This window comes from Chrysochloris asiatica, unplaced genomic scaffold, assembly GCF_000296735.1.
Source record: "Chrysochloris asiatica unplaced genomic scaffold, ChrAsi1.0 scaffold00008, whole genome shotgun sequence".
Lineage (NCBI taxonomy): Eukaryota > Metazoa > Chordata > Mammalia > Afrosoricida > Chrysochloridae > Chrysochloris > Chrysochloris asiatica.
The window spans coordinates 5,865,297-5,877,952 of NW_006408526.1; positions in this window are offsets into that span (position 1 = coordinate 5,865,297).

Consider the following 12,656-nt stretch of genomic DNA (forward strand, 5'->3'; position numbering starts at 1 on the left):
GAAGTCTAATCTTGACTGTGGTCTTTGATCTTCATCAGTAAGTATTTTAAATCATCTTCACTTTCAGCAAGCAAGCTTGTATCATCTGTGTATTACAGGTTGTTAGTGAGTCTTCCTCCGGGCCTAATGCCACGTACCTCTTCATACAATTCAGCTCTTTGATTGTTTGCTCAGCATACAAATTGAATAAGAATGGTGAAAGAAGACAACCCTTTCCTAATTTTAGCCCATTAGTGTTCTCTTGTTCTGTTTGGCCAACTGTCTATTGTTCTATGTACAGGTTCCTTATGAGAACAATCAAGTGTTCTGGAATGCCCATCCAGTGAAATATTTTCCATAGTTTGTCATGATTCACACACTTGAAAGCCTTTGAATAGGCAATAAAACACAGGTAAACATCTTTTTGGTATTCTCTGCTTTCAGTCAAGGTCCATCTGTCATCAAAAATTACATCCCTCATTTCACGTCCTTGTCTGAATACAGCTTGAACCTCTGATGGTTCCCTCTCAATATACTCTTGCAATAATTTTTAAATTATCTTCAGCAAAATTTTACTTACATATGATATTGATGATATTGTGTGATGATTTCCGCATTTCATTAGGTCACCTCTCTTTGGAATGGGCACAAATATGAATCTCTTCAATCAGTTGGCCATGTAGTTCTCTTCCAAATTTCTTGGCATAGATGAAATAGTGCCTCCAGTGCTGGCATCAGTCTGTTGGAAAATGTCAGATTGTATTCCATCAATACCCAGAGCTTTGTTCTTTGCCAAGGCCTAGAGTGTACCTTGGACTTTTTCCTTCGGTACCATTGATTATCCCTTGATATGGTTGAACATAAACCATCTCTTTTTGGTACAGTGACTCGTATTCCTTCCATCTTATTTTGATGCTTCCCACATAATCAATATTTTGAACTCTAGCAAAACAATTGTTAGGATGGCACATAACTGGGCAGTGTTTCATTCTGTTGTGCATAGAGTTGCTATGAGCCGGAACCTACTCAACAGCACTTAACAACAAATTTTGCACAGATGTAGTCAATTTTATTTCTGTGTATAGTCATCTTTTATTTTGTTTAAAAAAGGTATTCATAGTGAATAAATCATTGGTTTTATAAAATTATCTCAAGCGCTTTCCAGTATCTGTTATATAAATAAATCCATATTTTCCAACTAATGATTCTTCCTCTGTTTCCAACCTTTGCATTCAAATCACCAGTAATTATTAATACATCTTGATTGCATGTTTGATCAATTTCAGACTGAAGAAGTTGGTAGAATTTTTCAATTTCATCATCACTGGCTTTCATGGTTTGTGCATAAATTTGAATAATAGTGGCAGTAATTGGTCTTCCTTGTGGATGTATACATATTATCCTATCACAGATAGCATTGTACTTCAACATACATCTTGAAATATTCTTTTTGAAGTTGAATGTGATAGCATTTGGCTTCAGTTTATCATTCTAGGCATAGTACACCATATGAGTGTCACATTCCGAATAGAAAAAAACAGTCCATTTCAACTCAGTAATACCTAGAATATCAAACTTTATGTGTTCTATTTCATTTTTGACAACTTTCAATTTTCCTAGATTCATACTTTATACATTCCATATTCCAATTATTAATGGATATTTGCAGCTGTTTCACTTCATTTTGACTTGTGTCCCTTCAGCAAATGAAGCTCCTGAAAGCTTTACTTTATTCGTGTCATGACTGTCAACTCTACTTTGAGGAGGCAGCTCTGCCACATCATATTTTGAATACCTTCCAAACTGAGGGTCTCATCTTCTTGAATTATATCTGACAATATTCTGGTGCTGTTCATGTTTAAATATTCAGTATTCTGGTGCTATCTGACTGTGATCAACTACTTTTCATAAGATATTCAGATAGCACCAATCTGTACTGAAAGCTGAAGTCTCTGATTTTCATCAGAATTTCAAGTCCTCTTTGGTTCCAGCAAGTAAGGTTGTAGTATCTGTATATCACAGATTGTTAATGAGTCTCTTCCAATCCTGATTCCATGTTCTTCTTCATATAATCAAGATTCTCATATTACTTGTGCAACACAGATTGAATAAGTGTGGTGAAAGGATACAACCCTGGCAAACCTGTCTCCTAATTTTAAATGATCCTGTATGCCCTTGTTCTGCTAGAACAATTAACTCTTGGTTTATACATAGGTTCCTTAAGAGCACAATTAAGTGTTCTGGAATTCTTCACAATGTAATCCAGAGTTTGTTATGATCCAGTCGAATTCCTTTGTATAGTTAATAAAGCAAAAGTCACTATCTTTCTGGTATTTGATGCTTTTGGTAAGATTCAGTTGATGTCAGCAATTATATCCCTTGGTATGTATCCTTTTCTGAATTCAGCTTGAATTTCAGGCAGCTCCCTGCTGGTGTACTGCTGCAACTATTTTTGAATTACCTTTAACATTTTATTTGCATCTGCCATTAATGATATTGCTAGATGAGTTTAGCATTTCTTTGGGTTACTTTTCCTTTGAACGGGCACACATATATGGATCTCTTCCAATTGGTTGGGAGAGATCTTTCAAAATTTTTTATATAGATGAGTGAGCACTTCCAGTGCTACATCAGTTTGTTAAGAAATTTTCAATTTATATTTCATCCATTCATAGATATTTTTCATCAGTGCCTTTAGTGAAGCTGATGACTTCCTTCAATACCAACCATTCTTGACCATAAGCTGTTGTTGCTGTAGAGCCACTTCAGATTCATAACCACTTTATGCACAACAAAATGAAACACTGCCTAGACCTGCACCATCCTCACAATTTCTTTATCCCATTGTTGGTGCCACTGTGTCCAGCCATCTCATTTTAAGTCTTCCTCTTTTTTGCTTATTCATCACTTCACCTAGTATGATGCTCACCAGGGACTGGTCCTTCCTCATAACATGGCTGACGTATGAAAAGACGTTTTGCCATCTAGGTTTCTAAAGAGCACTCTGACTCTATTTCTTCCAATTCAGATTTGTTTGTCCTTTTGGTAGTCAATTGTAGTGTTAATATTCTTCTCCAACACAATAACTCTTATTCATTGTCCAACTTTCACATTCATATGAGGCTATTAAAAATACTGTGACTTGAGTAATGAATTGCTGGTGATTGGTCCTCAAATTGATCTTTTTACTAGTGAAGACTTTAAAGAGGGTTTGCAACAGATTTACCTAATACAGTGTGCCCTTTTATTTCTTGACTTTTGCTTCCATGAGTGTTGATGGTGGATCCAAGCAAAATAAAGTATTTGACAACTTTAATCTTTTCTCCATTTATAATGAGTTTATTTACTAGTCCAGTTGTGAGGATTTTTGTTTTCTTTACAATTAAGTACAATGCATACTGAAGGCTGTAGTCTTTGAAATTCATAAATAAGTATTCTAAGTCCTCTTCCTTGCAGCAAGCAAGGTTACATCATCTGAATATCACAGGTTGTTAACAAATTTTCTTCTAATCCTGATGCCACATTCTTCTTTATGTAATCCAGTTTCTCAGATTATTTGCTTAACATACAGATTGAATAAATTTGGTGAAATGATACAACCCTATAAACACCTTTCCTGATTTTAAACCATTTTCTTGATCTGTTCTAACAACTGTCTCTTGGTTTAAGTACAGGTTCCTCATGAGCGCAATTAAATGTTCTGGAATACCCATTCTGTGCAATGATATTCCTAATTTGTCATGATCCATACAAGCAGAAAGATTTAGCATATGCAATAAAACACAAGTAAATGACTTTGTTGCTAAAACAAGTGGAAGAATTGAGGAAGTCAAAGAACTGAACAGAAAAATTCAAAGGGCAGTTCATGAAGATAAAGTTAAATATCACAATGAAATATGCAAAGACCTGGAGTTAGAAACTTAAATGTGAAGAACACACTCAGCATTTCTTAAGCTGAAAGAACTGAAGAAAAAAATCAAGCCTTGATTTGCAAGACTGAAAGATTCAATAAGCAAAATGTTGAGTGATGCAGAAAGCATCAAAGGAAGATGGAAGGAATACACAAAGTCACTCGAATCCAAAGGAATGGTCGATGTTTAACCATTTCAAGAGGTAGCATTGGATCAAGAGTACGCAGAATGACTGTCACAACTGTAAAGGTAGAAGTTTGAGTAGTTACAGTCCAGAAACAGAGCACCCTAGGACCATCAAGGGAGAAGAGCATGAGTAGAATGTGGGACCCTATCCAGAGAAGCAGCAACACCAGAGATGGAGGCAGAGATGAGGGCATGGTGAGAGAGAGCAGTTGAGGACTCTACTCATGGAAAGAGAAAGACTGAATGCTGACAGCCAGGAGGCAGGCTTACAGAATGTGCCCTTTAGTTGTTTAAATGATTATATATTCCTGAATGTTTTTGTTTACATTCCCCCCCCCCCAAAAAAAAAAATCCCTTAGGGAATAAAAGCTAATACTGTTGAATGATGATGCACGGAGGAGATTGTAATCATTGCAATGAAACGATTGTGAGAAACCAATGTTGTCCCATGTAACCTATCACTAAATTCACAATAAAAACTTAAAAAAAAAAAAGTGCACTGAAAGCATTGGCAAAGAATGAAGCTCTGGGAATTGATTGAATATACATTGAAATATTTCAACAAAATTATGCAGCACAGGAGGCACTCACTAATCTATGCCAAGAAATTTGGAAGATAGCTACCTGGCCAACTGATTAGAAGAGATCTGTGATTTGTGTCCATATGAATACAGGCAACCCAATGGAATTAGAAAATGATTGGATAATATCAGTAATATCACAAGCAAGTAAAATTTTGCTAAAGAACATTCAAAAACAACTGCAACAGCACATTGGCAGGGCATTTCAAGAGGTTCAAGCCAGATTCAGACAAAGACATGGAACAATGGATATCATTGGCTATATCAGATCGATTTTGGCTGAAAGCAGAGAATATTAGAAAGATGTTTACTTGTGCTTTATTGGCTATGTAAAGGCTTTGTACTATGTGGATCATGACAAGCTATGGATAACATTGCAGTGAATGAATACTCCAGAAAACTTGATTGTGCTCATGTGGAACCTGTACACAGGTCAAGCGACAGTCTTTCAAACAGAGCAAGTGGACAACAAATGGATTTAAATTAGAAAGGTGTGCACCAGAGTTGGTTGTGCTCTTTCATCATACTTGTTCAGTCTGTATGCTGAGCAACTAATCCAATAAACTAGATTATATGAAGAAGAATGTGGCATCAGGTGAAGGAAGACTCATTAACACCCTGCAACATGCAGATGATACAACTTTGCTTGCTAAAGCTGAAGAGGATTTAAAACACTTAATGATAAAGATCAAAGACCACAGCCTTCAGTATGGGTTGCATCTCAATGTCAAGAAAACAAAAATCCTCACCTCATCAATAAACAGCATCAGGATACAGGGAGAAAAGACTGAAGTTGTCCAAGACTTCACTTTGCTTGGATCCACCATCAACACTCATAGAAGCAGGAGTCATAAAATCAAATGACATATTGCATTAGGCAAATCTGCTGCCCCAAAACTCTTTAAAGTGTTCAAGAGCAACCATGTCAGTTTGAGGACTGAGGTACACCTGGCTCAAGCCATGGCATTGTCAGTAGCCTCATATGCATGTGAAAGTGAGACTTTAAACAAGGAAGACTTAGAAGAATTGATGTATTTGAGTAATGGTGTTAAAGAAGAATATTAAAAGTACCATGGACTGCTAGAAGAACTAAGAAATCTCTGTTGGAAGAAGGACAGCCAGAATGCTCCTTAGAAGCCAGGATGGCCAGACTTCATCTTTCATACTTCAGAGCTATTATCAGGAAAGACCGTTACCCGGAGAAGGACATTATGCCTGGTAAAATGATGTGTCAACAAAAAATATGGGACACCCAATGAGATGGATGCGATAGCAGCAATGAGAGGTGGCAGCAGCAATAGGATCAAGCATAGCAATGATTGTGAGGTTGGCACAGGACCAGGCAGTGTTTCAGATGTTGCGCATAAGGTCACTATGAATCAAAAGTGACTGGATAGCATCTGACAGCAATAAACCTCTTTTTGGTATTGTCTGCTACCTTTTGAAATAGTTGAGCATCAACCTTTTTTAATTTTTTTTGTACAATGATTCTGTATATTCCTTCCATCTTTTTTAGATGTTTTCTGTATCATTCAATCTTCTGTCCATAGAATCCTTCAATATTGCAAGCTGAGGTTTGAATTATTTTTCAGTTCATTCAGCTACAGAAATGCTGAGCATGTTCTTCCTTTTCAGTTTGCTAACTCCAGGTCTATGCAAATATCATTATATTTCACTTTGTCTTCTCCAGCTGCCCTTTGAAATTTTTTTGTTCAGCATTTCTTCTTCCTCTTTTCTTTCAGTTGTTTTAGCTTCTCAATGCTTAGAACAAGTTTCAGAACTCTCTTCTGACATCCATTTTTGCCTTTTTTTTCCTTTCTGTTTTTGATGACCTTTTGTATTTTCATGTTTGATGTTCTTGTGTCAGAATAATATAGGGAGCATGAAAAAACAAAGAAAGATAAATAAAATATGACAGCTGCACTTAAATTATATATAGTGTGGAAATATTTAAACATGGACATTGTAACTTTCTCAAATCAGTAAAATTTTGGATAGAGGAGTCCTGGTGTGGCACTGTGGGTTAATACACAGATTGCAAGTTCGATTTAAGCCACAAGGTCGGCGGTTCAAATTCACCAGCTGCTCTTCTGAAACCCTATGCAGGGTCAGTGGGTCAGTATGAGTTGGAACCGACTCCACAGTACTTAACAAAAGACTCTATATTAAAGTAACAAGTTAGACATATAGAATGTCAGTAGCATACAAATGAAAGGAATCCTGATGTGGTGCTATGGGTTAATGTCCTGGACTGCAAAGTCAGTTTTATCCAAAAGGTAGGTAGTTCAAGCTCATCAGCCACTACTTGGAAACCATATACAGGGTCACTGTGGATTGGAATTAATTCAATGGCACTTAACAACAATAATCACATTATATGAATAGCCAATTGAAAATACTGTATCTATTAGAATCCATTCAAAGTAGTGAATGTGCTCAAAAAGCTAACCATTTAATTTTTATTATTTCAGATAAGACTCACAATTACAGATTTAACATCATCTCTATGCTGTTGTTGTTGTTAAGTGCCATGGAGTCGATTCTGATGCATAGCGACCCTGTATAGGGTTTCCAAGCAGCAGCTGGTGAGCTTGAACCACTGAGATTGAAAGAATGGAAAATCCTTCATTTAAATAATATATTGTGAAGTAAATAGATGCTACACACATAGTAGGTTCTCTATAAATAACCAAAGAATTATAGACTCCAGTTAGATACACAAACGAAATTAGGTCAACATAAAGATAAATGCCTGGGAAATTAAAAGCTATCACTACGTATAAGACTTATACTTAGTATTTGTGTTTCCAATTAAAATTTTCAAAAGATAGTGAAAATCTCACCCCTAGAAAGGGATTTTTTACTCTGTATGGATTTGAAAAGAGTCAAATTTCAGCTAAGCACTTGTGCTTAAAAACAATGACTATTTGTAGTCTGGGCACTCCCCTAGCACAATGAATAGAATCTAATCCTCTGTATAAATCAAGTAAAGTATTATTTATGAAAAAAATCCAGTGTAAGAATGTATTTTCTAATGTATGATTTATTGTGCAGCTCAATCACAATATACGGATTATGAAATTTCAATTTCATTTTAATAGATGTGTGATAAGAAACATACATTTCATAGCAGTAACAATAATATATTACTCTGTAAAAAAGATATATAAACATTCATATCCTAATTTTCTTTCTGAAAGCCAAATTTAAACATGAATCAAATACATTTATGAGATTACACTTAAGATGATTGTAGGATAACAGTGCAAAGAATAATTTAAAAGCTGGATATTTTATAAAATATAATTTATGTATATGATATATACATATACATGTGTGTGTATATATATATGTATATATATACATAATTGCTAGTTGAAAAAAAAAAACTTAATAGACACAGAAATCTGAGAAAAGGGGAGACAAACTGCAAAAAAATGAACTGACATCCTTCAGTCACTTTTTGTTATACTCATGTTATTTGCCAATTCTGTGCACAGAGTAAGAGGCTGAGGTTTAGTAATGGTCACAGTTCAAGAGCTGCTCCTATGAAGTAGATACAGCAATACAATCATGGCATTCTCCTTGGTCTGGAAAGAAAAAAAAACTAGAGACAAAAGATGGACAAGTTTTCAATGAGAAAGAAAAGTAAGGAGGTGAACCCACTACTCTATCAATTTCCTTCAGAGCATTTGCTTAATTCTGCAACTTCCCAGTGTAAGAGATTAAGAGGCTAAATAGATGAGTATCATTTACTTGATTCAGATTCATAGTGACTTTATAAACCAGAGAGATGAATTGCCCCCATAGATTTTTTTTTTTTTTTCAGTTGTAATCTACTTGCAAAAAGATTAACAAGTGTTTCTCATACAGAGCCTCTTGGTGGATTCATACTTGCAACTTTTTTGTTAGCAACCTAGCATGCGAACCATCAGGCCACTTGGGATCCTTAAACTAAGTAGAAACCCTGTAAAAACAGACAAGTTAGAGTTATCTGGATGTTTGTGGAGAAAGGTTTATTTTTAGGATCTGTCGGTAGGAGAGACCTCACGGATGATCATCCCAGACTCTCAGGACACATTGCAGACTACGCCCTTGAATTCAGGGCAAACCCAGAGGCAGAGGGAGTCTCATTTCTTTCATAGGAATTTTTAGTCATTTCAGTTCCTGATTGAAAATACACAAAAAACAACTAATTACTCTATCCAGCAGAACATAGGAAAGGTTGAATGTTTCTAGAAAAACATATGTTCTTGTTAAGTATCATGGAGTTGGTTCTGACTCATACTGACCCTGCTCAGGGTTTCCAAGGCTGTAAATCTTTACGGGAGCAAAACGCCTCATCTTTCTCCTGCAGAATGGCTGGTAGTTTCAAACTTCTGACCTTGAGATTAGCAGCCTGATTTGTAACCACTACGCTACCAGAGCTCCTTAGAAAAACAAAATCTGATCAAAACATAATAAAATATATAAACAGTGCAAAAGTGACTAAATTCAGGGTTAAAAACTATATATATTATTATTTACCTATTAACCCAGGTTGTGTAGTGGGTTACACCAACACTCCTGGGAGAAAGATGAGCTTTCTGCCCTTGTATATAATTACAACCCCAGAAATCCTATTACCAAATGTCAACTAGATGGCACACAACAAACACTATCAAAGACTACATCCTTCAGTATGGATTGTATCTCAATAAAAAGAAAATAAAAATCCTCACAACTGGACCTATCAATATCATCATGATGAATGGAGAAAAGACTGGAGTTGTCAAAGACTTCATTTTACTTGGATCCACAATCAACACTCGTATAAATAGCAGCCAAGAAATCAAGCCATAGATTGCATTAGGCAAATCTGCTGCACAAGACCTGTTTAAAGTGTTCAAGCGCAAATATGTTAGTTTGAGAACTAAGGTGTGCCTGACCCAAGTCGTGGTATTTTAAATAACCTCATACATATGTGAAAGTGGAACAATGAACACAGAAGACCTTAAAATAATTGGTGTATTTGAATTATGGTTTTGGAAAAAAATATTGAAAGTATCATGGACTGTCAAATACAACCAAATCTGTGTTGAAAGAAGTACAACTAGAATGTTCCTTAAAAATCAAGCCAGGCCAGACTTCGTCTCTCATATTTTGGACATATTATCAGGAAGGACCAGTCCCTTGAGAATGACATTATGCTTGGTAAAGTGGAGGGTCGTCGGAAAAGAGGAAGACCTGGAACAAGATTATGAGATTGAGACAAGGACAGTAGCAATGGGCTCAAGAGAAACATCGATTGTGAGGTTGCCACAGAACCTGTTGTGTTTCATTCTTTTGTGAATAGGATCACTATGAGTCAGAATTAACTCGATGGCACATAACAACAAGTATATATATATATATATATATATATATATATATATATATATATATATATATATATATATATAGTTGTTAAGTACCGTCGGGTCGGAAGACCCATAGTGACCCTGTATAAAGTTTCTACCAGCAGCTGGTGAGCTTGAACTGCTGACCTTGTGGTTTAAATTGGCTTTGCAGACCAGTACATTAACCCACAGCACCATACCAGGACTCCATATACATATATAGTTGTTGTGAGTGGTCCAACCTATGGTTCAAACCGAACTTGCTATCCAGTGCTGCTTGTATACGTATAATATATACACACACAAGTTCAGTCCATGTATATATTTATTTGTTGTTAAATGTTGGTTCTGATTCAGGTACTCTGTATAGGATTTCCAAGGAGTGGCTAGTGAGTGTGAACCACTGTCCTTATGATTAGCAATCCAGCGCTGAACCTACTGCACCACATCAGGGGTCCATATACATATGTACATATGCATATATATGGACTCCTGGTGTGGTGCTGTAGGATCAGCACTGCATTGTGAACAACAAGGTCAGCAGTTCAAACCCACTAGCTGCTGCTCAGAAACCCTGTACAGAATCGCTACAAGTCAGAATTTATTTGACAGCATTGAACAACAACAGCATGCATATTTGTTATTGTTCTTGTTAAGTGCCTTTGAGTCAATTGCGACTCATAGTGACCCAGTATAGGATTTTTAAGGAGCAGCTGGTGAATTTGAACCACTGAACTTCTGGTTCAAACCAACCTTGTGGTCAAGTGCATTATCCTACAGTGCCACACACATGTGTGTATATGTGTGTGTGTGTATATATATATATAGTTGTTGTTTGGTGCCCTTGAGTCAGTAATGACTCCTGCCACTTGGCCAATCCATCTTGTTGGGGGTCTTACTTTTTTTTTTCTGACCCTCCACCTTGCCAAACATAATATCCTTTTCCAGAGACTGGTCCCTCCTGACACTATGTCCAAAGTATGAGAGACGAAGTTTGGCTATCTTGGCCTCTAAGGGGTACTCTAGCTACACTTCTTCCAAAACAGATCTATTGGTTCTTTTGGCAGCCCATGCACTTTCAATATTCTTCTCCAAAACCATAACTCAAAAGCATCAATTATTCTATGGTCTTCCTTATTCACTGTCCAGCTTTTGCATGCATATAAGGTTATTGAAAATACCATGGTTGGGTCAGTCACACCTTAGTCCTCAAGCTGACATCTTTGCTCTTCAACACTTTCAAAAGGTCTTGTGCAGCAGATTGGCCTAATGCAATATGTTGTTTGATTTCTTGACTGCTGTTTCCATGAGTGTTGATAGTAGATCCAAGAAGAATGAAGTTCTTGACAATTTCAATCTTTTCTCCATTAATAAGAATGTTGGTTATTGAACCAGTGGTGAAGATATTTGTTTTCTTTACATTGAGATGGATTCCATACTGAAGGCTGTGCTCTCTGATCTTCATCAGTAAATGTTTTAAGTCCTCTTTACTTTCAGCAAGCAAGGTTGTATCATCTGCATATCAAAGGTTGTTAATGAGTCTTCCTCCAATCCTGATGACACGTTTTCCTTCATATAACCCAGTTTCTCAGATTATTTGCTCAGCATACAACTTGAATAAATATGGTGAAAAATACAACCTTGTCGCACACCTTTCTTAATTTTAAAACATTCAGTGTTCCCATGCTCTGTTTGAACAACTGCTTCTTGGTCCATGTACAGATTCCTCATGAGCACAATTAAGTGTTTCGGAATACCCACACTTTGCGATGTTGTCCATAGCTTGGCATGATCCACACATTCAAGAGCCTCTGTATAGTCAATAAAGTACATTTAGACATCTTTCTGATATTCTCTGCTTTTAGCCAAGATCTATCAGACATCAGCAATGATATCCCTCACTCCATGGCCTCTACTGAATCTGGCTTGAACCTCTGGAAGTTCTCTGTCAATGTATGTTTGCAGCTGTTTCTGTATTACCTTTAGTAAAACTTTACTCTCATGGGATATCAAAGAGATTGTCCGATGATTTCCACATTCAGTTGGGTCACCTCTCTTCGGGATGGGCACAAATACAGATCTCTTCCAATCAGTCGGCCAGATAGTTGTCTTCCATATTTCTTAGCAGATATGAGTGAGCGCTTCCTGTGCTGCCTCACTTTCTTGAAAGGTTTCAATTTTTATTCCATCAATTCCTGGTGCCTTGTTCTTTGCCTAGTCCTTCAGTGCACCTTGGACTTCCTCCTCAGTATCATTGGCTCTTGATCATATGCTACCTCTTGAAATGGTTGAACATTAATCACTTCCTTTTTGTACAGTGACTCTGTGTATTACTCATATGGAAATTCAAACTGAAGATGAACAAAATGAAAACAAGTCCACAACAGGCAAACTATGACCTTGAATATATCCCACCTGAATTTAGGGACCATCTGAAGAATAGATTTGATACATTAAACACTAAAGACCAAAGACCAGAAGAGTTGTGGCATGACATCAAGAACATCATTCATGAAGAAAGCAAAAAGTCATTAAGAAGACAAGAAAGAAGGTAAAGGTCAAAATGGATGTCACAAGAGACACTGAAACTTGCTCTCCAGTGTAGAGATGCTAAAGCAAAT